General features: G+C 34.4%; 1 long non-coding RNA gene across 1 annotated transcript; it reads right to left on the bottom strand.

The window, feature by feature from the left end:
• Window positions 1-1143: 1143 nt before the first annotated feature.
• LOC110460622 lies at window positions 1144-2958 on the bottom strand. Its single transcript, XR_002464036.1, has 3 exons — window positions 2829-2958; window positions 1721-1877; window positions 1144-1238 (listed from the first exon to the last, which is right to left on the bottom strand). It is a non-coding gene; the product is annotated as an uncharacterized LOC110460622 (long non-coding RNA).
• Between the last annotated feature and the right edge of the window lie 5141 nt (window positions 2959-8099).

Here is an 8099-nt window from a genome sequence, read left to right as displayed (position 1 = left end):
ATGTTTCAGTGGGGTAGTGCTATAAAGTCGGCATCAGTTCCGCGCTACAACAACAGTGCCGTGACGTGACTCAAACCCGCAAATCTTCGGTCACGAGCCCGGCGTCCTACCACTAGACTACCGTGTGTCCTAATAAAGATATGTACAATATCGGATTCCAACAGGAAGTTATTGAAAATGATACTTTATTCTAAAAACAATCAATGAATACATGTGCATTGTACCCTAATGATGAGAGCCCTTCCGAGGGAGGCGAATGATTTATAGAATCGTTCACTTTCATTGTTGGTAACATAAAGGGATCTCAACTCGCAAAGAAAACTCCAATTTCCTCCTACATAAAGATCGCCAGCTAGCTTACAACCGGGCCAACAAGAGTGAAAAAATTAAGTTGTATATTTGTGTAATTTGTTTCATAACTGTTGTTAAATGGATACAGTTTATAGTATATGATATTCCAGGGTTTCAACTACTAGTATTTGGTAAGTTTAGAATCTTACCTCGAGTGTTGAGATACCCCTCCCCACCGGGAATAGTTTTTCTCTTATTCTGTTGGCCCTTCCTAAATAGACATATATGAACTGTTGGTGTGAAATCATATAAATTTACTATGTCAGATCAACAGATGTTTTATGCCGGGTTCGTACATGCTGTCGGCACATCACAATTGGCCGAAAAGGCACAAATGCAAAATGGCGGACAAACGTTACAAGAAATAGACTTGGATTTGGCCTTTACTTGAAGGATACGGCAACTTTGTCTGACAATGTTGAAGTAATTTTCAGATTCTTCAGTGCAGCAGATGTTCAGTAAACAATTTTGTATTTGTTCTTAAGACAACGTAAACAAACCCACCATTGACACCTCTTCATTAGGGGTCATAGTGCCTGCCGCTATATCTATCTTGCTGACTAACACGTTCCGTTATTGCGTCAGCATTAGCAGGGTTCAACCTTGTCATCGGCAAGACCGGCGTGCAAGAATGAAATTAGTTCTATTATTTTTTTTAGAAATCAACTGAATACACATTAAATGGTTGGAAAAAAGATGCGGTTCAGTTACAAAGCACATCTTTCATTTATTGTTTATTTGATGATGATTTTAGACATATTCTTAAACTTAAAACAACATATATAAGGCAGGTTGAAGAATTTTAATGGTTTAAAATGTCATGACAAACCAAAATTAAAATATTTATTTTTGTATTCATGTTGAAGGCTTCTTTTATCAAATCGTACCTGTATGAAAGAAACCATAAACAAATTATAATGCTACATTTATTTACACACTAAAACTATCTTTTAAAACTGTAATAGAAATTTCCTGAAAAATATATCATGAACAGTGGTACAATGTATCAAACTATACAACAAAGTAACAAGTTACATTACAGTCATATGTGTAAACGTGTATACCACTGATCCTCCCTAGAAAACGGCTTTTCTATCATTGAATACACATACACGATATATACACTTAAATGAACTAGATTGTGTACTTTACTGGACATATAATATTTTCTACGAGATTAAAAATCTCCATACATAGCCATTATGGATGCCAACTGGAACTGACAAATTGAAAATGAAGCGTTATAAAATCCTATCATTCAGTAAAATGCATGTAATTTAGAAGGAACACATCTACAGGAAAGGAATAACACAACATTTCCATGGCAGTGACAATTGTAATAATATATTAACTTAGTGGTACTATATACCTTTAGTAAGGAATCGATCATCTGTCTTTGTCGTGTTATTAGCCGTAGTAACTACAGCACTTTATCCCTGGCCGGTAGTAACCACAAGGTCCACTGGGGATCTCACCAGGACCACATGACCAGATGTGACTGCACCGACATACAGATCCATAACGACCTAAAATAAAAGGAAGAACATTTCATGCGAAGACAAGAACCTTGGTATATGAATGCACTGTAGTATCAATAATAACCGTAAAGCAGGACCAAGGTGAGATACAGATATGGTGATATAATGTGTCCAGTATTTCTACTACTATAATGAATCTTTGATACCAGCTGTAGCATTTATTCTGTAATCCTTGATGAATATAGACGTTGGTATCTTTTCCTTAACGACATTTAAAGAGATGGATGAACAATATTTAGTTAAAAAACGGAGAGAGTTAGAAAAACAAAAACTTAACACTGGATCGGAAACAATAAATAATAAAGAAATATAGGATCAGATTATCACTATTGTGACGTCACAAATCTAGTCGTGACTGTAAACAAATCATAACAAGCCAATAAACATGCACTTGTTAATATATACAATGGATTTTTTAGACAACGGTTTTCTGGTCCTAAGAAAACACAATCCTATTGCTGACACACTCAATAATACCAGAGAACGCTTCATCATAGTTTGTCGACAATACCATTACGTTTATAAGCCATAACTCATTCACATATCCATCGCTTAAGTCAACTCTTCCTAAAGTCGTTTATAAAAGTCTTACTAAGAGGTACTTACACAAAATATTTGTGTATGTCAACTAATGTTCTTAACAAAATAAACAGCGTAAATCATGTTGCATCTCTTCAATTGCTTTAAAAGGTGTAGTTATATTCAAATAGTACCGATTATACATAAACGAAACTAAGATTATGAATACATATATTTTACAAAACTAATCAAATACTAAGCAAGGTTTATTACTCGTTCATACACTAAAAATCGACAATTACCTATTTTATAAATATTTTGTTTTTGAAATCAGATTCACAGTTACGTCAAGCTAAGTAGTCTGATAAACCTGAATGGATTGAATACCATAAAATATGGAAATGAAAGTACAATACTCACCGCTTACTGGGGGTACAACAAGGCACATCAGACCTACGGTCACCAAGAGGATTGCGAGTACAAGTTTGTTGTTCATCATTGACTAGGTAATGTCTCAACGAACACCAATGGTCACATTCACAGCGATACGAATATTTATATGGTAAGTAAACATGTTCGTCATCAATCAAATGGCGCATGATGCATCCTTTACATCATTCTACAACGTCAAGTTCATGTCCTTTATTAAAAATATGTCGTCAAATCGGTAATTATCGTAATGTTTATCGTATACAACATTGTCATTTACTTTTATCCTTTATGTTGTGGTCATGACATATCATTAATCAAATATTGAAAAAAACAAAATAACAAAAATCAAATCCCTTGTATCTTCCTTGTGCCATTTTTAATAACAATTTATGTAAATTAACTACATGTAATTATCGTATTATAATGTTGTCTTCTATCTTGATTTAGTGGTAATAAACACTGTTAAACTGTAAATACCAGCCATATGCTACTGATTTTAGACTAACAAAATAATTCTGGAAGATAATATTGATCTATGTTTTATTTGCTTTGTCAACTCACAATACAATCATAGCTAATTTATGCATAATCTCAAACCAAAACTATGTTTATGAATTTGTTTTTTGCACGACTTGGTCCATGACAGAGCCTGTTGCTGTCGTTCATGAAAAATTCCAATTAATGTTATTTGAATCTTTACAACGCAAACATTCCAACTTTGTATACAATATTTTTTTTTGTATAAAGCAATAGTTAAATAAAAAGTTTACAATTTATTTTTGATAAATATATTGTATGTAATCTGTGCTTATGACAAAACCGGAATATATTGAAAATAGGTTTTATTCTGGCAATATTAAAACATACATAGCCTAAAAAAATGTTTGATATAGTCAACTATATATTATGCAATTGACAGCTTATTTAAGGATCCCTGTACCATTTACCATATATAGTAACCTCCCCTTAACTTCCTTTTTGATATAACTGAAACACAGTTGGACCACGACACTTGTGTTGATCAAGTACATGTAGCTCAGTCGGATAGAGGGATCGTATATCAAACTGAAGTCCGGAGTTTGATTCCCGGCCTGGGACATGGACTTCTATGCAGAACACTTTTGTTGATTATATTTTGTTTAATTGATCTTTATTATTCTCACAAAATTCGAGAAAAGGTAAGTTTTTTTTTTCAGAAATGGTTAATCAAAGCTTTTCCGTCTTTGCCTATTGCAGAGTTATCTTCTCTTGTGAGCAGGCATTGATTGTTACGTCAGAATACAGTACAGAATATCGAGATTGCATCTAGAAGTCCTTGCCGTACATGGAATCAACACTACAATTTCTGAATCTGTGCGAGTGAAGCCCTTCCATTTGCCGTTTAATACCAAGCAAGTTGTCAAGGATGATGTCGCCAAGATGTTGGCCATGGGATAGACTGAACCTTCTCTCACCCTTCACAGTAATTGATGTTTATATTATAATGTATAGCAGCCACAACACTACTCCCCAGACAAGTCATAATTCAAGTATACATTACAGACTGTGCCTATAGGGAAATGTACATAATGTTGACAGTGCCGACAGACGTTAGACCCCTCATATTTGCCACATCCACTGACAATTTCAGTGTTTACCTGCCCATTTCGTGATAACGATATACTATTGACAAATTATGACAACAACAAATTTCATAAAAAAGTGCAGACACCATTGAGATCATTATAATAAATATCCTTTATGTATATGCGTTACTACACAACAATAGATAGTACACAAATTTTGTACGACAGTCTATTAACATGTTATAATATGTAGTGGTTGATTGCAATCTTCAATAATAAATAATAAACCTAGCGGCAAGAAAAAATCCAGGAACTGGTACGTTGGGTAAATATTTCTACAGACGATAAATTATCATTTGATTACCAATATGTGTTTTCTGGCCAAATCTTGTCCAAGGGAGATAACTCGAATTGAAAAAAAACATCAGTGGTCAAAACCCAACTTATCCATAATGACTCATGTAGTCAATACTTATATAGCATTACATCATTTCTAAATGGTTATTTGATTATTAACTTAATTGATCAATCGAAAATACTTAGAATGAAGCAATGATTCCCCAGACCAGTACTGCAGCAGCCAAACGAATATAAGGGATGAGGGAAATGCTGCGTTATTGTGTAGGTTATCTTTCCAGTGACGTAATGTGACCCCAGAGGGTATCGACGATGTAGCAGGAAGACTCATATTTTTCGGGATACGTGTGGTATGTAGGAGACAATTATTCTTTTTCTGATCGTCTGAAACCAAAAAATACCCCTATACATTCACAAAAACAGTGATATATCGGTAACATTTTTAAAATTTAATTTTTACTTAAAATGTTCATAAAATATGATCGTATAGTTTCTGTTTATCTATATTGCAATATTCATCAACATTTTGTATCATTGCTGCTAATAGTGCCGATGTGACGTAATATTGTTACCGGGTTTACAATCAGCGAGACAATGTGTGTTCTGAATTATTAATTTATAGATAATTAAATTAAGTTTTGATTCATCGTTGATAAAAAGGAAAACCATCTCTTTCCGTTAATGTTAAACGTAGTAAGTATATCTGATATAAAAAGGTGTTGGGATACAACATCGGTTTACATAGAGTGTACATTATCCATTAAGCAGGTTCGCTGGTTTTATCATCCACTCTTTGCTTTTCAATTAGTCTTATAAAATTGTATTAAATATATTCTATTCTATTGTGTCATTCAATGCGTGCTGGGTCGATGCGGCTGTACCGTACTTGGAAATCTGTATTTTTAACTTGCTTATGAAAAATAAATCAGACTTGATTTCTTGAGGTCATACTATGGTGATAGTTGCTATATATATATATACATACCTTAAACTGAATGCAGCTTGTTCTTACCCAGGTATCCTGAACAGCAAGCCTTTCTCCCACCAAACCGAGATTTCTGCACGTACCATTTGGTCGTTCACAAACTTTACAAATCCAGCAGCAAGGACATATTCCGTGACCTTGATAAAAGGAAAACGACGCTGGTTGTATGAAATTTAAAATGAACATCAGTGTAATAATTTGAAATTTTCTGGGTCGTCGTACTGTAATATACATATTTACCTACTTGATAGTAAGTTTTGCATTTCCATTTCTGTTTTGTTTTTCATTTTTTAAGTCAAACAATGGTATAATTTCCGGTATGCTTTTTGTTGTGATTAAAAAACCGAATACATTAAATACGCAGAAAGTCACACAAAATACACGTTGTATGGCACCTTATGGCAATATCGTGCGTTCCGAAAGGACAAAATGGTCATAAAGTGCAGCATCGAAGATCAAAAGGATGTGAAATCCAAGTCTTAACTGTTCCGAACGATATGTTAATGTATCAGGTGCATATCTATCCCTTTCCAACATTACACGTAACACATTTACAATCAATTGATTCAACATATTATGCATGCTTAAACTTGTATTGAATGTAAACCCTGCAGTAATAACTACAATTTCTAGAATGTACCCTTTGTAGGTTTTTCGCTGCTGACAGAACAGTAAAAAACTATAATAATAATGTTTGTAACGTCACACATAAAACACAGCAACACACACTCATCGAATTTAATATTTTGTTTCGTGAAAATTTTACAATTCCTGACCTTCAAATTATGTGTTCGTTATCAATTACTCAATACTTGACGGTAAAAAAAGGTTCAAGAAACAATTGATATAGAAATACCTATTAATTAGTAAGTAAACACACTGCCGCCAGTTATTAGTTTGCAGCCCCATAGACGTATTTTAGATTTTCATCAAGCTAACTGGTTTAAGTATTGTAAACTGAAATATTATTACTGCTTATAATTAGATAAATGATAACAGTTTACATGTGGCCTTTATACTCATTTTGCCGACATGTTCCTTTTGTTACATTTCGTCGTAGGATTCAATCTATTTACCTCATACATTCTGTCGTCAGGGTTTCATAGGAATAATCAATTAATTGCCTCACCTCGCCAAATTTTAAATAATAAGGACACATGTATCTTATTTAATGAAAAGATAATAATAGTAAAATACTAACCATCTGTTCGGGTGATGTTTCCAAAGCCTAAAAGACCAGCAGTCACCAAATTAATTGTGAACAATAATTTGCTGTTCATCTTCGACTAATAAGTGTTTCATGAGACTAGATTCACCAAAGTGAGCGATCAAAATATGTATATTGTTAGCCAGTATCTGCTCTCATAAATCAAAGTGCTCATAACCGGATCTGAGTCTGGCAGAAACATGCTGAACATTCTAACACATAACCAATTACATGTTACTAGAATAAAGGCTGAAGGCAAATGTGCTTTCCCAGAAACCTCAATAGTATAGTTGTTCCTTTGTCCTCTCATTACTTCTAATGTAATAATATCTCAACAAAACATTTTGTCATTTTTCAAAACATTTCACCTGTTGTTCATATAACTATATACTCTAGGGGAGGCAATGATCGGCTACCGTCCTCTATGGTAGTTATATATATATATACTCTAGGGGAGGCAAAGATCGTGCTACAATCCTCTATGGTAGTTATATATATACTCTAGGGGAGGCAATGATCGTGCTACTGTCCCTGTGGTAGTTATATTTATACTCTTTGGGAGGCAATGATCGTCGTGCTACAGTCCTTTATGGTAGTTATATATATATACTCTAGGGAAGGCAATGATCGTGCTACAGTACTCTATTTTAGTTATATATATGCACTAAGGGAGGCAATGATCGTGCTCCAGTCCTCTATGGTAGTTATATATATACTCTAGGGGAGGCAATGATCGTGCAACTGTCCCTGTGGTAGTTATATATATATACTCTAGGGGAAGCAATGGTCGTGCTACTGTCCCTGTGGTAGTTATATATACATACTGTAGGGGAGGCAATTATCGTGGTAGTCCTCTGTGGTAGTTGTAAATATACTATAAGGGAGGCAATGGTCGTGCTACCGTCCCTGTGGTAGTTATATATATACTCTAGGGGAGGCAATGGTCGTCGTGCTACAGTCCTCTATGGTAGTTATATATATACTCTAGGGGAGGCAATAGTCGTGCTACTGTCCCTGTGGTAGTTATTTGTATATACTCTAGGGGAGGCAATGATCGTGCTACTGTTCCTATGGTAGTTATATATACATACTGTAGGGGAGGCAATTATCGTGGTAGTCCTCCGTGGTAGTTATAAATATACTGT

The sequence above is a fragment of the Mizuhopecten yessoensis genome, unplaced genomic scaffold, assembly GCF_002113885.1.
Source record: "Mizuhopecten yessoensis strain PY_sf001 unplaced genomic scaffold, ASM211388v2 scaffold1379, whole genome shotgun sequence".
NCBI classification, from domain to species: domain Eukaryota; kingdom Metazoa; phylum Mollusca; class Bivalvia; order Pectinida; family Pectinidae; genus Mizuhopecten; species Mizuhopecten yessoensis.
This window is presented reverse-complemented; position numbering and strand designations above follow the sequence as displayed.